The sequence below is a fragment of the Thunnus albacares genome, chromosome 16 (assembly GCF_914725855.1).
Source record: "Thunnus albacares chromosome 16, fThuAlb1.1, whole genome shotgun sequence".
NCBI lineage: Eukaryota > Metazoa > Chordata > Actinopteri > Scombriformes > Scombridae > Thunnus > Thunnus albacares.
In genome coordinates this window covers 24,022,505-24,043,280 of record NC_058121.1, presented here as the reverse complement: position 1 = coordinate 24,043,280, position 20,776 = coordinate 24,022,505, and the positions used below count along the sequence as shown (strand labels likewise).

The 20,776-nt window shown below is 40.5% G+C and overlaps 1 protein-coding gene and 1 long non-coding RNA gene across 12 annotated transcripts in view; one reads left to right on the top strand and one right to left on the bottom strand.

Moving 5' to 3' along the window:
• Nucleotides 1-20,776, bottom strand: part of adgrg6 (adhesion G protein-coupled receptor G6) — a 132,472-nt gene that overhangs the window by 90,478 nt on the left and 21,218 nt on the right. The gene's annotated exons all lie outside the window — the stretch shown is intronic.
• LOC122999611 lies at nucleotides 12,818-19,256 on the top strand. Of its 2 annotated transcripts, none has more exons than XR_006407787.1 (3): nucleotides 12,818-12,856; nucleotides 15,727-15,867; nucleotides 17,128-19,256. It is a non-coding gene; the product is annotated as an uncharacterized LOC122999611 (long non-coding RNA). The 2 variants fall into 2 exon arrangements; XR_006407786.1 differs by lacking the exon at nucleotides 12,818-12,856 and adding an exon at nucleotides 13,500-15,316.

Here is a 20,776-nt window from a genome sequence, read left to right as displayed (position 1 = left end):
TTAAACTTGTATTTTTCTGTCGAGATGCTACTTTCACTTTAGATTTCACAGAAAAAGAGACGTGCACAGTAAATTTCTCTTTACAAACAAATAGTAACAGTATAAAGTTGGTTTTTCAGAGAAACAAAATACGGAAATGCCGCCGATCAGTTTGTATTTGTGTCCCGATTCTTCACTCGAAACATGAAACATGTTAACCTCCATCATGTTCGACAAACAGCTGGAAAGATGAGCCATCCCTCACACACACACACACACACACACACACACACACACACACACACATACACAAAAAGAAAAAAATAACAGACAAGAGCTGAAATGGAAAGTGGAAAGAATGGTTTGTCTCACTCGCTCGGAGAGTAACAATGGCCTCCGTTGATCTCGGGCTCGGCCTTCGCCGCAGCCAAAACCACAGCCAACGTACTGGAAACGTCACAAACACGAGAGAGTATGTGTGTGTGTGTGTGTTTCTGTGTGTGTTTTAACCCTTTTTCATCCAAGAAAAGCTGACTGAGGTCACATTTTTCTGCAACGTCGAGCTTCACAGTGCCTTGCTCGTAGGCATGTTGACAGAAGCTACTGACTCGTGAGGATTTCGCCCGACGAGTCCAACAGTCACCACTTTGAAACCTCACAGTCACCACTCGAAATACTGCATGTGTGAGTTTTAGTTATTTTCACTTTTTACAAGACGTCTGTAACGCTGCCTGGATCTTAAATTACAGAGAGACTCAGACTCGGCTTTTAAAACAAGCAAATCAAAGTAGTTTCACAGTAAAATAGCAGTAAAAATCAAGACCAAGAAATCAATGTACCGAGAAATTGTTGGGAAAAGACGCGACTTTAAACTGCGTTTAGTCAAAAAGACAGTAAGCAAATATGTGCTAATCTATAAAGGTGCTATTTAAACAAAAAATATAAGTCTGTCAGTGATTCATGTGTGTTTAACACACCAGTTTCAGACCTTTTTAACTTGTGACCTTTAATCCAGAACAATTAAACTATGTGTGACAGTAAATCCTGCACCATCTTTGATTTAGATGGTTTGATTAGATTTTAATAGATTTTTTTCCCCTCTTCTTCCTGTTTTGCAGCCGCCTGCCATCCTGTTTTCTCACCTGTATGTTGAAGATCATCTACCAGCTGACGAGGTCGTATTGTCAACGTTCTTTCCTGAAACTATTTTCAAGATCCTCCAGATTAAATACACAATTTGTTCACACGCTCCTGTCGTCGTGGCTGCTGACCTCCAGGAAGGGAGGAGGAAGATACAAACCTTTTAGACCTGGATTTTCAGCGGAGTATTCCTTTAATTAAGAAGCCTTACTTAAAGCTGGTGAGTTTAAATACACACGTACAAATTGTACACATGCACAACGATCGAAAGAAAATGAATCAGCAGCTATTTTGATAAATGGTTCGTCATTCAAGGAATTTCAGTAATTTCTTGCCTCACCCAATGCGAGTACTCCTGCTCTGCAATACTGTGATAGACATTTTTCAGTTTTCTGATGTTTTATAGACCAAATGATTAATCAATTAATCAAGAACATAATCAGCAGATTAGTGGATAAAATTAATTGTCCAATGTGTTCGAGCAAATGTGCACATTTCTACTCCTCTAGATTCATTTCTACCGCATCTGAGAGTGCACAGTGTGTGTGTGTGTGTGTGTGTGTGTGTGTGTGTGTGTTTTGGACGCAACTTCAAATAGCACCAAACTCCTTTTTCCCACTAATGGAAAAACTAGAAGCAGCCACACGATTCACATACCGAACACCACTCTCTCTCTCTCTCTCTCTCTCTCTCTCTCTTTCCCACACACACACACACACACATACACACACATAGAGAGAGAGAGAGAGAAACAAAGCTAGTTACTCTACAAAGCTGAATGAAATCAGTGAATCAGACCAAGAGAAGTCTACACTCCCCGAGAGAGAGGGTGTGTGTGTGTGTGTGTGTGTGTGTGTGTGTGTGTGTGTGTTAACAAGCAACACAATTTATCCACCCGAAAGCCTACAAGCTGCCTCTCAAGTTTCTGGCGGCGTGACTTCACGTTCTTCTCTGCGTCTTGTGGCAGGACTCCCTTCATCGCCGCGCCGTCACGGCTGAGGCTGCGAGAGATTTACGTATTCTTGACCACAAAATAAATATTTTATATCCCGGCGAACACTGGTTGGGCGGTGACTTAGTGTCTCCAGCCAAACGTGTTCCCTGTCAGACGGCAAAAACAGCAACACATAAGGACACGCACACAGCAAACTAAAATCATGAAAATCTAATTGCTTATAAGTGGACGTGTGCACATGCTGGTTGGTTGTGAGCTGACGTCACAGGGCGTCTTCCTCTCCGTGTCCAACAAAGGTCCATAATGGTGGGAACGTCCTTCAGTAACAACAATTAATGTGCTGCGTTTTATCCCTACACATCCGACAGGGCAGCAGGTCAGCTGTTACACACAGATCGCAGATTTATACGGCAAACTGTTTGCAATAAATCAACGTTTCTCAGGATGAATCCTGAACCCCGTCAGGGCTTTGAGGACTTTTTTATTTTAAGCTCTGTTTCCTTTGTCCTGTCAAGTTTAAATGCAAAGTCTCACACTATCTGCTGCAGTGACGTTACTGCCTCTCTAATCAATACAGTAGTTGTAGCCTTAATGGGCGGGGAGGCCTATCATTACGCACAGTTTTAGTGTTGTTATTGTGTTTTTGGACATAATCAGAAACAATTTTAACTGGTGTATGAGTGTCCACTGGGTCTGTGAGTGGTGTGTCTCATGCCTGGTTCTTTTCCCTGCTTCACTATCTGTCTATTATTGCACAGATCGGCTCGTGCATGACAGAAAAAAATAAAATCTTGCATCAAATTTTGCCTTTTGGCTGCCCCATCCACCTGACGCTGAACCATCTTTGTAAAGTTTCTGGTTCTGAGTTATTACTCTGAGATTTATTCATTTTAAAAGACAAACAAAAAAGAAACTGTCTGGAATCAGCCGGCATTAATGCTGACTGTGCAACTGATTTAACAAGAAGAAGTGTTGGTCTTTCTCTGCAGGTGAACTCCACACTTAGTCAGCAAACCAAACATCCTTTACTGTATCTTATTCCTCACATCCCCGCTGAGGAGGAAGCACCGCTGTTCCTGGCACACTGGTAACCGCTGTCTGTCCGCACTGATCCTGCATCTGTCCTGCATTACCGCTGCTGTACACAGTGGCAGCGCCGCTAGAGCTCCCCCATCCTCATGCAATTATCCTTCATCTGTCCTCCATTAGCCACAAAGGAACACTGTTTCTTTAACATTATGCAGTGAAATCAAATCAGCGCTTTGCAATGCAAATGTCTTAAACCGTTGAACCGGAGTGTCACTCCGTACCTGATATGAATCTGACAGCTGAAGACGAAATATACTTTGAATTTTCAGTCAGAAGGAGGAAACTGCAGCGGAAAGGTGAATATTCTGACTTCGAATGGCATCAGTGAAAGAAACAATCACAGGAATTATATTGTCATTTAAAGAGAGAGATGTTTTGATACAAATGTATAAATACACATGTATAAAAGGACTTCTTGTTGTACCTGTACCCTCTACGTTGCTTGAAAACCTTCAGACAGCTACCAGAGAACACTTGTGAACTTGTATTCAGGTGGATTCGTGGAGACAGCAAACAAAAACAACACAACAGGCATCATGCAAGAACATTTTCTTCTCCTGAATCTCTGACTTTTTTTTTTTTGTTTGTACAAGTCTTCTAACAAACTCTCTTAAAGGTGCAGTGTGTAGGATTTAGTGGCATCTAGGGTTAGATACATAGGGAGGGGTTGCACCACCATGTTTCTATAGTAGCCCAGAATGAACACTGGTTCTAAAAAGGGCCTTTTGCAGAAGGAGAGGTGAAGGTATACAGTTGGTTGCAATCTGCATCCTCACCACTAGATGCCACTAAATCCTACACACTGGTCCTTTAACCTCATAAACTCTGTAAATCTCTGGTTTCAGCCTGATGAACGTCACCTGTTCACGAGGAGTTCCTGAGATTTCATTCACAAAAATGTCTCCAGAGTGAAAAGAGGAATTCGAGGTTGCTGCTGTCAGATATCAGCGGACGCGTTCATCAGCATCAGTGGTCGTATTAGAGGAGCTGAAACAATTAGAAAATATGAATCCATCACAGCAGCGCTTTGACATGAAGTTCGATGCTAAAAAACGTCCTTCTAAAGCAAAGTGACTAATATGAGAGGAGAGAATATTATACCCTACAGTAGGTGATGTTACACTGTCAGCTGCAATAACATGATACTGGACGGAAACCTGCAGGGAGACACCGAGCCAGCTGTTTACAACCACTACTGAAAATATTGATAATCTCTCCTGTTATTTTTCTCTGCTCCTTGACTTCGATTTGGGTTGAACATCACGCTCTCAGTTTTAGAAATACAGCTCACGTAATGCTTAGGGGGGGATGTTAAGAGGAAGTATTGCCATGGATTCAATAAGTTAGCTGTGGGCTACAACTTTTTAACCTACATTTGTTGCGATTTTTGGCAGATTGTCTCAATTAAAAGTCTGCTGAATTAGCTTCACATAAAATTTACAACATTTAAAGCGAAATAAGTTGCAGATTTCAGCTTTAATTCCCCTCCTGAAGTTTATAATTTGATTCTAGCCCCAAGAGAACTTTTACTCTTTTTACTATCAGCCTGGAGGTGAGAGGAGCAGGCTGGTGACTGTAATGTTGTTTGTACCACACACACACACACACACACACACACACACACACACTCACATACACATACACGTGTATGCATGCATGGACCAATCAGGAAGCAGGAAGTCCTCTGATGCAAATATTGTAACTGTGCTGATAACCAAATGTGGGAAATAACAGGGGTTTCGCAATCACCTGTCTCACTGTACAACAAGACAACATAACAAGCACCAGATGCACTCAAGTAGAGTTTAGAAATAACATAATTCACAGGGATGTCTTGTTCTCCCTCGACCGCAGATATGTCATGAGTTACTTTTTTTTTCCGGCACACAGGACGTGATTTCTTCCTGCTCAACACACAAAGCTCAGGTGTGAACGTCACTGCTGACAGGACTCGTGCACAACACAACACTGCAAATACTCCGCTGTCCTTGAGGTTCATCAACTAAATGTCTTTTTCACAACATATTATGATTGATCGCTCCTCACTCTTCAAATCCTCATGTGAACCAGACATCCATCAGGTCTGTCATCATTAAAGATGTTCCAGAGTGAGGAAACACCATTTACACACTGATTTGTCAACATACAGCGGTGCGCAAAAAGTTTTTAGGTGCTTAAATGTTTAGATTCTTATCCATAATGCAACACTATCAGTACCAAATGTATTCTGCAGCATGACAACGAGCCCAAACTCAGTCATAACGAACTATCTTCAGCGACAAGAAGAACAAGGAGTCCTGCAACAGAAGGTTTGGCCTCCACAGAGTCCTGATCTCAGCATCATGGAGTCAGTCTGGGATTAACACAAAGAGACAGAAGCAGCTGAGACGTTTAAATCCACATAATAACTGTGGGAACTTCTCAAAAGATGCAGGAACAACCGACCTGCCAAGTCTCTTGAAACTGTAAAGTATCCCTGAGCTGTTTTTCACGCCGGTCTGCTGGCATATCACTTTTGATAAGTTTTACAGGACAGTTTCCAGCGTAAGACAAAACACCGCTGACACGAACATGACTCGGGGTCGACCCCCGTAGCGTATAAATAAAAGTTAATAAACAATTTATTTCCTTTCGTCACCAAAAATCTGCCGATAATTTCAAGCTTTGTCACACAGTCTGTAAATAAATTCAGTTTCATTCCATTTGACTTGGCTTTGATTTTCAATCCAATTAACACACACACAAGATGAAATTTATAGCAGTCCCACAGAGGAAACACTGACACAACACTGCCAGGGCCGTAAAATATTAACATCTCAAATTAATTCCTTAACGGTGGAGAAGTCTTCTGTTGACTCAGTGACAAGCCGCCGCCCTCGCGCTGCCAAAACCAACCAGCCATCTAAATGTAAATGTGTGTATCTATGCCAGCAGTAATCCTGCAGTCGTTACACACACACACACACACACACGTTATTAATGATGTTAACTCGTCCTCTCCCTCTCTACAGCTCTGTCTTGATGTCTCTCTTCATTAGTTAACGGTCGGCAGCGGAGCATCCTTTCAACGGTGACCGAAGAGGAAGTCATAAAGTTTTATATTGGCTCTGATTAGCAGCGGTGAAGGTGACTTACAGCCAGAGAGGAGGCATTAAGGTGCCACTGTTGAAATAACTCCTCGCAAATGGCTGCGCTGAACGCACCTCTAATAGAGAGGCATAAAATATGTTTGTTTTATTGCACTGCTGAGCACAAACAGGTGGAGAGGAGAGGAGAGGAGAGGAGAGGAGAGGAGAGGAAACGAGAGGAGAGGAGAGGAGAAGAGAGGAGTGGAGAGGAGAGGAAACAAGAGGAGAGGAGAGCAGACGAGAGGAGAGGAGAGGAAACGAGAGGAGAGCAGAGGAGAGGAGAGGAGAGGAGATAAGAGGAGAGGAGAGGAGAGGAAACGAGAGGAGAGGAGAGGAGAGGAGAGGAGAGGAGATAAGAGGAGAGGAGAGGAGAGGAAACGAGAGGAGAGGAGAGGAGAGGAAACGAGAGGAGAGGAGAGGAGAGGAAACGAGAGGAGAGGAGAGGAGAGGAGAGGAGAGGAGAGGAGAGGAGATAAGAGGAGAGGAGAGGAGAGGAAACGAGAGGAGAGGAGAGCAGACGAGAGGAGAGGAGAGGAAACGAGAGGAGAGGAGAGGAGAAGAGAGGAGAGGAGAGGAGAGGAGATAAGAGGAGAGGAGAGGAGAGGAAACGAGAGGAGAGGAGAGCAGACGAGAGGAGAGGAGAGGAAACGAGAGGAGAGGAGAGGAGAAGAGAGGAGTGGAGAGGAGAGGAAACAAGAGGAGAGGAGAGCAGACGAGAGGAGAGGAGAGGAAACGAGAGGAGAGGAGAGGAGAAGAGATAAGAGGAGAGGAGAGGAGAGGAGAGGAGAGGAGAGGAGAGGAGAGGAGAGGAGAGGAGAGGAGACGAGAGGAGAGGAGAGGGGAAGAGAGGAGAGGAGAGGAGATAAGAGGAGAGGAGAGGAAACAAAAGGAGAGGAAACAAGAGAAGAGGAAACAAGAAGAGAGGAGAGAGGAAACAAGAAGAGAGGAGAGAGGAAACGAGAGAAGAGGAGAGGAAACAAGAAGAGAGGAAGCAAGATGTTTGGAGGGGAGAGCTGAAAAAGAATTTAAGAGTGTCAGAGGAGCAAGCAGAAGGAAAGAAAATGTGGAGAGAGGAAAGAAAAGGAAAGAAGAGTAGAGTAGAGAAGAGGACATGAAAGGAAAGAGAGGAAGGAAAACGAGGGGAAAGGAAACATGGCCAGGAGAGGAAACTTTGATTGAAAATGAAATGTAATAAGAGGGAAGGAAATGAGGAAAGATGGGGGCAGGAGAGGAAAGTGGAGGGAAATATGGGGAAGGAAAGGAAAGAATGAAATGAAATAAGAAGAGAGAGGACTAAACATGTCAGGAAAGAAAATTAAGGAAATACTTTTTTTGGAAAAGGAAGGAGCAGAGAGAAGGAGACGTCACCACCTCACATTTACATTTAATGTGTGGAGGAGAACAGATGTCAGACAGAGTCAAATATTGGGGAAGAAGACGAAGGTTCAATAGGTGTGTGCCTGTGTGTGTGTGTGTGTGTGTGTATTTTAATGTGTGTTTTAGTGTGTGTGTGTGTGTGAGACAAACACAGCAGAGAGACGAGTCCCAGAGGTTTAGCTAATTGACATAATGCAGAACAGACACTGCAGGCAAATAAGTCGTGCTGAGCATAAGAACAGGTGTGTGTGTAGGTGTGTGTGTGTGTGTGTGTGTGCATCCTCTCCTCACACACGTGTCACTCTAGATTCCCTCTCTGTGTTATAGATGAGAGAAACTCCATAAGGAGCCGTTTAATGTCTTTGAAACATTTTCCTGTTTCAACAAAGAAGAAGCAGGTTGAGATCCGAACCAAACACGCTGCTACATGTTGGAGTGAAGGTTAAGAATACTGTGCACTGACAATATAACACTACATCGATTGAATTTGGGTTTAAATCACCATGAACGACAGATTTTCTCTTAATTACTCCGATATGACAAACACAGCGTTAATCCTCTGGGGAACAAGCATCAAGGTGGAGTTTTGGCAACTGAACAAAGCAAATATACACAGAAGAAGAATATATCAAGAGAAAACTGCAGGTCACTCACAGACGTCTACAGTTTCTGCACAAAACAACATCATCAGCCAGTAATTTGCTTCAATAAAACTCTTCACGGACCAAATAAATCCAGAGCAGAGATGACTCAACAAACACTGTTTCAGCTTTCAGTTTTGTGTGTGTGAGTGTGTGTGAGTGTTTCGTCGGCTCGTGTGTGCATGGTTGTTTTGTATGAAGCGAGCGGTGAGCTCAGGTTGGGCGCAGGCTACTGGGATGGCCTGCTGTTTTATAAGCTTCTGTGTGTGTGTGTGTGTGTGTGTCACCGCTTTCATTCGCTTCAGTTAATTCGCTCCTCCTCCTCGACATTTTCTGACACCTAAAGAATCCTGCGACACAACCGACGGCTCCGAAACACGTCAACAAGCTCAGAGGTCGAGGCTAATGACCGGCGCTGAGAGAGAGCGTGTGTGTGTGTGTGTGTGTGTGTGTGTGGAGCTGTTAATTACTGGCTTTACTCGCAGTTGACAGAGTATGATTTGTCCCAGCACTCTTCAGCAGTCTTCATCTTTTATAATTGCAGCCTTCATTCCACCTTGACGCACAATTTTTTCAGCAGTTATTGAAGAATATCTGTATAATCAAATAAGCACTTCAAATATTAATTTTGAGGCACTTCGTCTTTATTAGAGAGCACAAGTAAGACTGACAGGTGAGAGACATTTGAAAGTCTTCAGACTCTTTTCTTCAACATTCAGTCCTGCAGCAAAAGTGAATAAATACATTTATTGACGTTACTGTCTTTCTATATGTTTACCCTTAACCTTCTACTGGTGACCACTGTGAACTAACAATTATATTCATTATCATATATCAGATTGATTTGTTTATAAATTGTCAAAAGTAATCACCAAAGCTGACAAAGATGTCTTAAAATTGATTAATTTCTTTCGCCAAAGTCAAAATGACTATTTTATGTTGTTTTTCAGTGTGTAAATCTGTGAAATGCTCAGTGCAGACCATATTGTTACCACATTTTTTTTTAACATTTTTCACTTCAACCTGCTCTGAATACTTCGTTTGCAAAGTTACCTCTACTTCCTGCTTGTGATGGCGTCAGATTGTTCACGCATGCCTACAAATGTCCATCCGTTCTGTAGTCTTTGTTGCTAAGGTTGCTGCTAAGGTGTTTTTCCATGTGTTGTTCATGTTTTCCACTCTCATATTTCACATCTGATTCAGCTCCGTTATGTAGGGATGGATTTGAGAAGTTGACATTTGGAGCAAAGAAGGAGAAAAAGAAGTGAAATCCTGCTACTATAGTTTGTTTACGGAAGAAGCTTCTTGGAGCTGACCAATCGGAACAGAGTGGGCTCATCGGGAGCCTGTTTCAGACAGAGGCTGAACTGAGGGGCAGTAATAAGGAGTTTTTAACTGTAAATCATGCAAAGAAATTCAAGCAGAGCCCTAAAATATAAATATAGTCCTTTAAATGTGCAGAAAATGTCCTCTTTAAAGTCCTGAAGGCTACTGAAGTTCAACATAATAAAACAGAAGTACATCACATTTAACTACAGCAGGTTTGTTTTAGCAGAAATACAGGAAGCAAAGTTTTTTGTTTAATGTTATTTGAAATGAGAACGAGAACAATGGACGTCCTTGTCGAGTGACTATTAACTGAAGTGGTTTTGAAACATATCGGTGTTTTAAAAAAAAAAAAAAAAAAAAATGGACACATTGAAAAAGAAAAATAAAGAGACTGGTTTATCCACTCGTTTCAGTGTTTTCAAATGTTATGAATGATTATAGTGATGTAATGGACGTGTATCAACTTCCAGATGTACACTGGGAGATTGCCATCAGCCATTGTCCAAATAAAGCTACTCTGTGGTTGTACATTCTGTCCATCACCCACTTTGTAAAGTTTTATTCTATTCAACAGGACAGCTGGTAAAATGAGAGAAACGAGTGATGACATTTCGTGATGAGCCAGCTGCTGCGGCTGAAAAACGCTGCTGAAATGAAGTTTTTGTTTCCTGCAGCAGAGCACTGAAACCTCGACATGTGGGTACACTTCTCTGTCAGAGGCAGCGCCGAACTACAACCCAAACTACTGTTCATTTACCGCCGATCTGACAGAGATGGGGGGGAAACAAAAGGCTTTTGTTTTTCAAGCTGATGCGGGAGACAGGAGGTTTGGCACCGCCACAGCTCTGGCAGTGTGGCTTTTTTTTTTTTTTTTTTTTTAAAAGAAGCCGCGATCAATGAAAAATGAGCAGAGGAGTGAAGAGCGTAGAGGAGAGTATATTTTATTCCCTCGAGCCAGATTTACAGCGATAACGATTGGATGTTGTTAGTAAGTGGTTCTCAGTTGCCTGTAAGAGTATATAAAGTATAACTCTCTGTCTGTGTGTTGGATATACTATACCATCCGCCTTGCCCAAAGCATTCTGGGAAAGGCTGCAACCCCAAACAGGATAAGTGACTATAGAGAAGAGATGCATGTGCTCATTTTCATTATTGCTCTGCTTCATACTCATTTATTTTAAGCTTAGGGGTGAGTATTTATTCCTCTTAGACGATTTAGTACAACACAAATATACAGAGTAACTATGATATATGAAAGACGTGTCTGAAATCTCTCTTTTTATTAAATTACATGGCTGAACATAAAGACGGACGCCTCAGGATAGACGTCTTATTCAGTGTGGATGAACCAGGTTTTTCTACCTGCACAATGTGACCAGCGCAGGTGTTTCTGATGACACTGATCAGTGCTGGCACATGTCAATTAGAGACCAAACCAAACCAGAGAAAAACCTAATGAGCAAAAATAAAGGTGATATAATTCAGCCACAATTTCTGTATCTTGTGTCACTCGCCAAAATGCATTGTGTGTGTGTGTGTGTGTGTTTGAGATTTAACAACTTTGTGGAATTGAAGGGGGTTTCTCTGTGCGTCTTCCAGCAATATGCAGCTGAATCAGACGCTTCTCAGATCAGAGAGCAGCAAACTTAAAGGAGAAAAACTGGAGCATACTGACTGATTTGCAGTGTTTCGACAATACTGTGTGTTCATGAGTCAAAATGGAAAAAGGCAAAAATATATAGTCAGCCTAGGATAGGTGTACATCGGGTCATGTCACTGGGTAGAAGGTGGAACAGCATATTAAACCCAGTATCACTTGGGATAATAGATACAAGGGCGGGAATGCCAAAGCCAATGTTCAGGTGCCTTTATAAAGAAAAACACAGAAAGACATGCATACACATTTTGTCTTTCAATAACATAAAATCAGGCTCAAGTTCTGCAGCAAACGTATATAAGGCATTAGAGGAAGCTTCAATAAAGCCAAAGGGTTCAACTGTGTTGAGAATATGAATCCAGTGCGCCTCTTTGCAAGGCAGTGAGTTCAATATATCACCACCTCTAGGAGATAAATTTTCCATTCCACAGAACTTTAATGAGGCTGCAGAGTTGAGCCGTAGCATAATCCATGTTTTAAGTCCGCATAGAAGCTTTGTGTTCAGATATGCAAATCTTTAGAGGCCTTTTTGTTTGTCCAACATAAACCAAACCATAAGGATATATATATATATATATATGTGTCAAAACATTTGTCTGTTTGCACCATTAAAGGATGAAAATCAATTAGTGTGTTCCAGTCTTTCCTCTCTGAAATGTGTTGAATATATTTCCTTCCTTCCAATTTTTAAGTCAAGTGTTTATTAACTTGGAGTCATTTCTTGGCATAATTGCTACCTTTCTTGGTGCATTACAGTCACATATAGATCAGTGGAAAAATGTGAAACCATTGGCAGGACAGAATATCCTAACACTCTCTTGTGGGAGACAAGGCGCAGGGACACGCTCATTAAAAAGAAAGACACACCACAGAGGTCAGAGGAGGTATATTTAAGTGCCTCGGGACATTGTGCACAAATGTGAAATCTTTCTAATACTGTACAGGATGGACCAAAGACAAGATTGATTTTCTGTCACTTATCCAGGTCCAGGTTGCAGCAGGTTAAACAGGGTATGACCGGACGTCTTCTCCTAGTAAGATATGCTGCAAAACCTCAAAAGAACAGCATCCAGGAGGAATCCTGATCAGATGCACAAACTACCTCTAACTAACTATCTCTTTTTGAGCTTGGTCTGGATATCTGTGCACCTCGCCGTGTCTCTGCGGATGAGCCCAGCCACACTGCATAGGAAACATATATCAGATATGTGTATCCACGATCTAATTTCTTTTGGTCAATCCTCAAAGCTCTTGACAATAGGTGAAGGCCAGTTACAGCAGCTGTTCATACGTTCAAACTTAGCCTCGTTATAACATAACATCAGTGTTTAGTCACTATATTAAAACCAGTTGCATCACACAAACTAGTTGTTACATAGAGATCAATTGTTACTAATGCTGTGTCTCAAATCGCTTCACTTCTGTACTTGCACTTAACATTTTGAGTGCGTTCACACTGAGAAGTATGGCTACGTAGTGGAGGGGGAGGGACCACTTTTCAAACTGGAAATGGCGGCCGGGTACGTTGTAACTACGGTGAACATCGCCACATTATACAAATGTAAGTTATACATGTGTTTTTTAGCACTAATCACCACTATACTGTTGTCAGATATAAGCCATCAGTATGTTTTTGGGTTAATTTAGCAGTCTGTAATGATTTGGTAGCGTGAACGATAACGCGAATGCTAACTCTAGCTCGTCATTTCCGGTAAGTGCACAACGGCTGTGTTTGATTTGCGACAACACTACCCTGTCAAAATTTGCTCACTACGCCATTAAGTAAATAGTGTACACAGTGTACTACATGAAAGTGTACTAACAGAAGTATGTGATTTGAGACACAGCTTAAATATTTACAGCTACTAACTGCAGGTGGAACTGCTGCTAAGCTAGCTGAATGAACCAACTGACAAAACTAACGTTAGCATGCTAATATCTGAACCGTTTAGATTGAAGAGTAAAAGAGTTAATATGGAATACGGTCGACATATCTGACCTTAGACTTTACATTTCACAGAAAAAAAACACACAATATACCTCAGATTACTAAACCAAAAACTAAATGACCAAAAACGTCTGTTAGCTTAGCATAATGAGATATTTCCCTCTCACTGTAAACTGCATGAGTATTACTAATTCTAAAACAAACATATTTGTCCAGCTATGCAGACAGAAATAAAACAAAGTCACACACACATTTGTTGTTCACTTTATTTATCTTTTGACTAAACTGTTATTTTTGGAAGTTATGTGACCTCTGGTCACTTTGCTAGCAGCTGATTTACACAACTCGACTGAGCTGTTGGACTCACTTTCCATCCAACCCTTCCTCATGAGAGACTCTGATATACTTGAAATCCTTGACTTGGGGCGGTGACTTCCAACCCAAGAGGCAAGATAATGAGGATATTAAAAGGATATTAAAATGTATTTCCCATAAAACTGCTCATATCACTCTTTGACTGCCAATAACAACTTCCAGTATCGTCCAACTAAGGGTACTTATCTGTTACTGCACAGCAGTGAAAAAAGTTAGTTTAATTTGCATTTCTGAGATTTTACTGTTGAAACCGTCAAGTGTTCGTGCCCCTCTTCAACCTGCTATGACCCTGATATCCGAATTGAGAGACTTACAAACGCTCTTATCTGTAGAGACTTTCAACAGAAAAACACATAAGCTGCAATAGTGCGTGAGTGAAAGTCACAAAAGTCAAAGGTCAAACTGTTCTTGTGACCCTGAAATCAGGAAGTACGATCGAGAGGTACAAGTAAAAAGTATACTTAAGCTGTCTTTTTTACATCATATCTGACACCATGACAGTTGGCATTTCACTGTGACTCAAGGAGCTTAGTGATACTTCTACTGATAACTGATAGTTTTCAGTTACGTTAAGATACTAATAATACCCTCTCTGCCTCTCTCTCAGTCTTTCTCAGACACTAATCCTGTAGATTAGTCTGCTTCCATCAACCTGCCCTTCTCTCTTTTCACCTTTCTGTCCTTTCTAGCGTTTCTCTCACATTCTTTCACTAGCATTCCTCTCTCCTCCCTCATTCATTCCTCTTTCTCCTTCAGCCCTTTGTCTTATCTCTCCACTGCTTTTCTTTCTTTATCCCTTTTCTTTCCCTTACTTTACTTCCTACAGGCTGAATACAGTTTTATACTTTGTACGCCGGTTGGTACAACAGCCTCCTGTGTTTGATGAAATGTAAGAATGTCTTTGTGATCAATGTCTGTCTGCAGCGCAAAGTAATAAAATCCATGCACTGTGAAAAGTAAACCTGCTTTAAGGAGCCGTTAAAGAGTTTTATAAATTACCTCAAAGGTTTTGTGAAGACTGGCTTTACCAAGTTTCTTTTGGGGATATTTTCTCTACAGATGCTGCTTAATGACTCAGTCTAGTATTTGGATAAACTCTGTGTTAGCTACAGATTTGGTTTCAATCTTCTTTTTTTTCTCCACTTGATGGAACTTTAAGGGTTCATCTGGATAACGTTAATTAGTTTTACGGACATTATAAGACCAATCAGCACCAGACAACATGATATGTGTGCTTAAGATTAACTCATTTGTGTGACATTTTTCTGCAACCGCATCTTAAAGTCCAAGTAAACTGCCCTTTTCTGTCCACAATAGCAACATATCTGCACTGTAAATCACCTGTCTTGTGTTTATATTTTTAAATTATTTGGTTTATGAGTCTCCTAGTTTTATATAATTTCAATGAAATACTGCTCCATCATCCACTTATGCAGCTGGAGACCTTATTTCAGTACAGCAAATCAAATCTTGCATCAAGGAAACTGTCTGCAGAAGAAAAATGACACAACAGGTCATAATTTCAGTTGCCATAAACACAACCTATAGTTATGTTTGAGTGACAGATGCCATCTATCATTTTTTCTATAGTGAGGGTTAAAAATACTGTGCATTAACAATACAACACCATATCCAGGAAATGTGGGTTCAATCTCCTTGAACGATGGACTTCAGCAGACATGAGGCGTCCATATTTATGTAAGTTGGATATATAAAAATTTCCTGGTTGTAATTACAACCTGGATGTTGCCATGATTTTACAAGTTTGAAACTCATAATTATGATATCTCCTATATGACATGAATGCAGCATTAGCACTATAGATTAATGCTAAGCTACTGTTTAGCAGTAATGCTAATTACAGAGTCTCACTCTACATACTACTTTAGGAAACATGTGTTTAAATTTAAGAGCGTTCTGTCCCCGTCCAGCATCGTTTAGAACAAACACCTAATGATGCACCTGAACACAACACTGTGACATTTAAATTAGCAGTGATCAGCTCAGTCGGAGCATTTTAATCACAGGTTAGAACAAGGTGACATATTTGTTAGCGAGCGGCCGAGCGAGAAGAACTGAACTCTCTCTCTCTCTTTCTCTCTCCGCAGGTGAACGCTGACTCACTCTCCCAGGTGTTTGCACTCCTCCCTCTCCTCATCCTCTTGTCTTTCACTAGAAGATAATTGAGAGTGGCATCCGAGGTGGGAGAGGAGGAGGGGAGGAGGTGAAAGCCAGAGATGACCGGAGAGGTGAGGAGAGGAATGATCAAAGAGAGAAGGAGAAGGAGGAGGAGGAGGAGGAGAGGACAGAGTGATGCCTTGTTTGTGTTTAATGTTTAAAAGTGAATATCCAAGACACCAGAGGACAGATTTCTTGACAAAACACTTTAAAAATCGAAATCCCCAACAAACATCACAGTTTTATATGCAGGTTTATGAGTGAGGTGCTGAAGCAGTGATGGCAGCTTGTCTACTTCCTCTATATGAGGGTTTTTCAAAGTGTGACACTGTGGCCCCCCCATCTGACAAAGTTAAGACAAATAAAAACAATTAGCTATTGGTAGATCATGTCTGCAGTGTAACCATGGATGTACAGACACAACTATCACTGGATTACTTTGATACTGAAGAAAACTTAAAAACATGATGATTCTCAGGCAAGTTCTGCAGATTTATGGAGGTTTATTATCAGAGATGATGTCCTCAGGAACTATTATGTCTGTGATACACATATTATACCAGTAAAAAGTGTGATTTTTCCTCACAACACATGTTTTAAAGTAGAAAATATAACAGTTACTGCGTGCTGGCTACTATATATACTTAAATACAGTTATTACACATTCTGTCATCTAATACTCGTGCTATGAGCAGGATTTGTGACATCACAGCTAATTAGGAGCCAATAGAAGTCCAGTATGTGGAAACTTGAAGCTTCCAGCGAACATACACTGAGAATGGACTTCACAGTGAAGTAAGAGACGTCTGGTGTCCAACAGGAAAACCTTTTGACATGAACGTTTACATATTCAGAGATTCTCTCTTTTAATGAGGGAGAAACAGCAGAAGTTTTGAGAATTTTTAACAAGATAATTTAACCTTTTCCAGGACAAAAAACAGACACAAATTATTATTATTCCAAGCAGATGATTTGTATATATCTTAAAACATGTCTGGGAGGGATAATTAAGTCAGATTTTGAATGCAGGACTTTAACTATCACTACTTCTGTCGGCACTGATAAGAAAAGAGAAGAAGCAGATCACGGAGAAAAGACAACCGAAGAAAAGAAAGCGAATAAATGAGACGAAAAGAGCGATGAGGGGCGGACAGCAGTCTGGCTGATAAAATCTGGATCGTCCTCAGCAGCAGCACACGCCCACGTTCTGTTATGAAATATGTACGGAGCAACCCCTCCTCTGACCTCTCTCTCCATGTTTCTACTGTATCTCTCTCTCTCTCTCTCTCTCTCTCTCTCTCTCTCTCTCTCTCTCTCTATCCATCTCTCAGGAGGTATAACCGCAGGGAGGAGGAGGACTGACGGGATAGTTTTTTGGGTGATTGCGGTACGAATTAAACGTCACATCATCATGAAAACGTGGCGCCGAAGACGTGATTTTAATCATCATCGGTTGACAACGGACTCACACAACATCTCTCTTTGTGTCTCTCTAAATCAAATCTGAATCTCTCTCTTTTGCGTAAGAATCTGAGAAACGAAACCTCAGTCTCGATTTTCCACTAAATCAACATTAATCTCCGACTTTCCACGCGTCTCTAAATCACCTTCAGTCTCAGCACTCAGCTTAATTGAACTCGCTTTCGCTGCCATGAAAGTAGAAAGTTGTCAAAAATCAAGATAAATGACCGTAAATGATCATCTTAGTCTCAGTTAATCAATTTTCCTCCCACGTAGCAGTGTTTTTGTTTTGTGTCTGGTTTGTTACACAAGTTTTCTGACTATTAAACTTCTCTTTTTATTCATTTATATTTGCAATTATAAAAATATACTATAATATAATCAAAATACTGCTTTGTGTCTTTAATATTCTTTGTCTTTGGCAACTTGCGTCCAGCACAGGAGGATGTGTGTCACAGGGTGAAGCTTTCATCCAAATGTAACACAAATTCTAACGAAATTTCCAGAAAAATCCATCCTCTACTGTGACTATCAGGAGATAAACAGGCGCAAATTCTCCAGTTGGTGCCATTAAAAATACTGCAGAAGAAGAGAACTTAATGGGGGAAAAGAGCATCAGTCAAAGCTCAAGCAATGGAAAATCATGTGGAAAGTGTGATGGAAATATGACATTTCTGTTTGTTTCATGTATTAGTTTCATCAGCTCTTCAGTGATGTGTTTAAGTCTTCATGTACATCATCATTTATTCACTAAGTCTGTTTATATTTGCTTTTTATCCACACAGTTACTTTTACACAATTAGGAAACAATTTTTTTTTTTTTTTTATGGTGTTTTGACTTTTTGTCCCGTTTCCCCGTGTTTCCACTCAGGGTTTTTTTTTTTTTATTCACAAATTGATGCATAAAAACAGGTGGATGGAAACAAACTTCATGACATATTTGGATGCACAAAATGTTTTTTCTGCTCATTCTCTGTTTGCTAAATTGCACCGATGCTTTCAAACCTCAGATGGAAATTATTGAGGCTTGCAGGGATTCTTTGTGGTCTGAATGTAATCAACCGTAATTAAGATTATTCCTGTTAAAGGTTGATAAACACTTTATGAATTACAGCTGAACAACAGCACATACTGTAAAATTTACTTTTCCAAAAACAAGACAACAAATTACAACTAATCAGTCATTTACCACCCGAAGTTTGTTCCTGTTTGTGTGGAAAAGCCTCTGAGATATTGTTTAAATCACTGGAGGACACTGAGAGTCACGAAATCAACCACATGCATCTGCAGACTCTTGTGAACAGAGCAGAAGGGATTCTCTTGCTGTTTTTATTTCTAAATAGTTGGGAAGTCGACAACACAGCGCAGTAAATATTCATCTTCTCTCCGTTTCAAGCCTCCGTCTGGACTAAAACCGTGTTTCTCTCGCCCCAAAACAGTATTTCAGTGCGTAAAAATCAAGCTTTCTGCAAAACAATGATGTAAGCTGGACTTAATGTCGCCTCAGATCTTCTCCGTGATTAATCATTTGACATGTCAATAAACCGGAACACACAGCAGAGCGGTGCAGCACAGCATCGTGTGAATGATTCCTGATTAACTGGCAGAGTTTATGGTTCACAATTAAATGACAATATCATCCTCACTCTGTTGTCTGACAACAGAAATAAAAGAATATGTAAATGAGAAAGATTATATGGTGAATCAACTGAATTAAAACACAGAACGCAGGTTGAACAAACACATCCTGCTTTTCTATAATGTTTTTTTGTCATTTTGCTTCTTTGATTTATTCTGTAAACAACATCTATTTCCTGTTTGTCTGTCCTAGGAGAAGGATCACTCCTCTGTTGCTCATCCTGAGCTTTCTTTCATTTTTTCCATGCTTAAGGGTTTTTTGGGGAGATTTTCCTTATTCGACTCAAGGGTCTAAGGATCCAGGATGTTGTGTTGCTGTACAGATTGTAAAGCCCCCTGAGACAAATTTGTGATTTGTAAAATTGGGCTGTATGAATAAAAAATACACTGATGGCAGCAAAGATGACAATTTTCTGTCGGCTCTAACTAATTTTTAAGGGGGCATATCATGTTGTTTTTTTCTATGATTTTCTGTTATTTATATCCTGTTATGATGTTGGATGTTAAACATGGTCAGAGTTCCAAAACGTGAGGTGAACGTACGTAAAAATGCTCCCTGCAAGTCAAAAGTCAGGGCTTCAACATGTACAGATGGATTTGAAAAGTTGACATTTAGAGTAAAGAAAGAGAAAAATAAGTGAAATCCTGCTGCTATAATTTGTTTACGTAGCCTCTGGAGCCGGAGGAAGCTTCCTGAAGCTGACCAATCAGAACAGAGTGGGCTCATTAGGAGGTGGGGCCTTAAAGAGACAGGAGCTAAACCAGCCTGTTTCAGACAGAGGCTGAACTGAGGGGCTGCATAAAGGACCAGTAGAAGACAGTAATCTTAGTTTCTGCTTCTTCTCATCCAAATGCAGATTTAGTTCCTGAGTTCAATCAGTGTGCAGAAAACATTTCAGTCCCTCCACGAAATCACGATTTTGCAATTGCAATAATTAACACAAATTCAAGAAATCTCTGCAGTATTTGCGAGAGCTTGCAAATTTTGCAGAATTACTGCAACTTTTCTGCATGAAATCAACAGACTGCTTGTGATGTGGACTTAATGTCCCATTGCATGGCGTGGTAACTTGTCTCATTGCAGCTCACAGCTGGTTTGAATTCAGTTTGTCAGAAGAATGAAAAGTCGATGTTGTTCAGACATAATCCACCTCAAACATAAAAATGGGCACTTTGGAAATGAAACGATATATTTATGGTAATGGATTTATTTTAGTAGCATTATTGACTTTTATTTGGTGCTAATGTTGAGGTGAAAATTTATTTAATAAAAGCCTATAAATGGAACTCAAGTACAGTATTTTCTTTTTTTATATAACTTTGAGCCCATGGTTCTCGTTCAAAAAATAAATTAAAAAAATTACCACTGATATATTGTTGTTTCTGTGATATGCAGTATGCTTTTTACTGAAGGAAGTCATTATATTGGTAGTAGTTAAAAAAAAATTGCATTATTTTCCTTTGCATGCAATTTTCCCCAATTCCCGTAATTTTTACCACAAAAAGAGCACATAAAACATCAAAAGTCGTGTCGCAATTTTTGAGAAAAAGCCGCTGCGAAATAAATCATTTTTAGCCACAATAATCACAAAAAAAGCTGCGAATTCCTGGAGGGACTGACGCGCTCATCTTTCACGTCCAGGTGCCGAGTCCAAAAAACTGTAGATACTTTTCTCTCATTTCTCAAAGACATTATTCTTTCTGAGCATAATAAAGACAAACGTTTTTTAAAGGAGAGTCTCACAGTGTTTGAGAAACGGTTGCTGAGTTCCTCCAGAGTTTCTTGGTCCTCTGTCGTCTCTCATCACACTAAAACATTTACAGTTTCCTGTTCTTGTACCGTTAAAACCTACAGTTTATCTACTGGTCAGCAATACACAC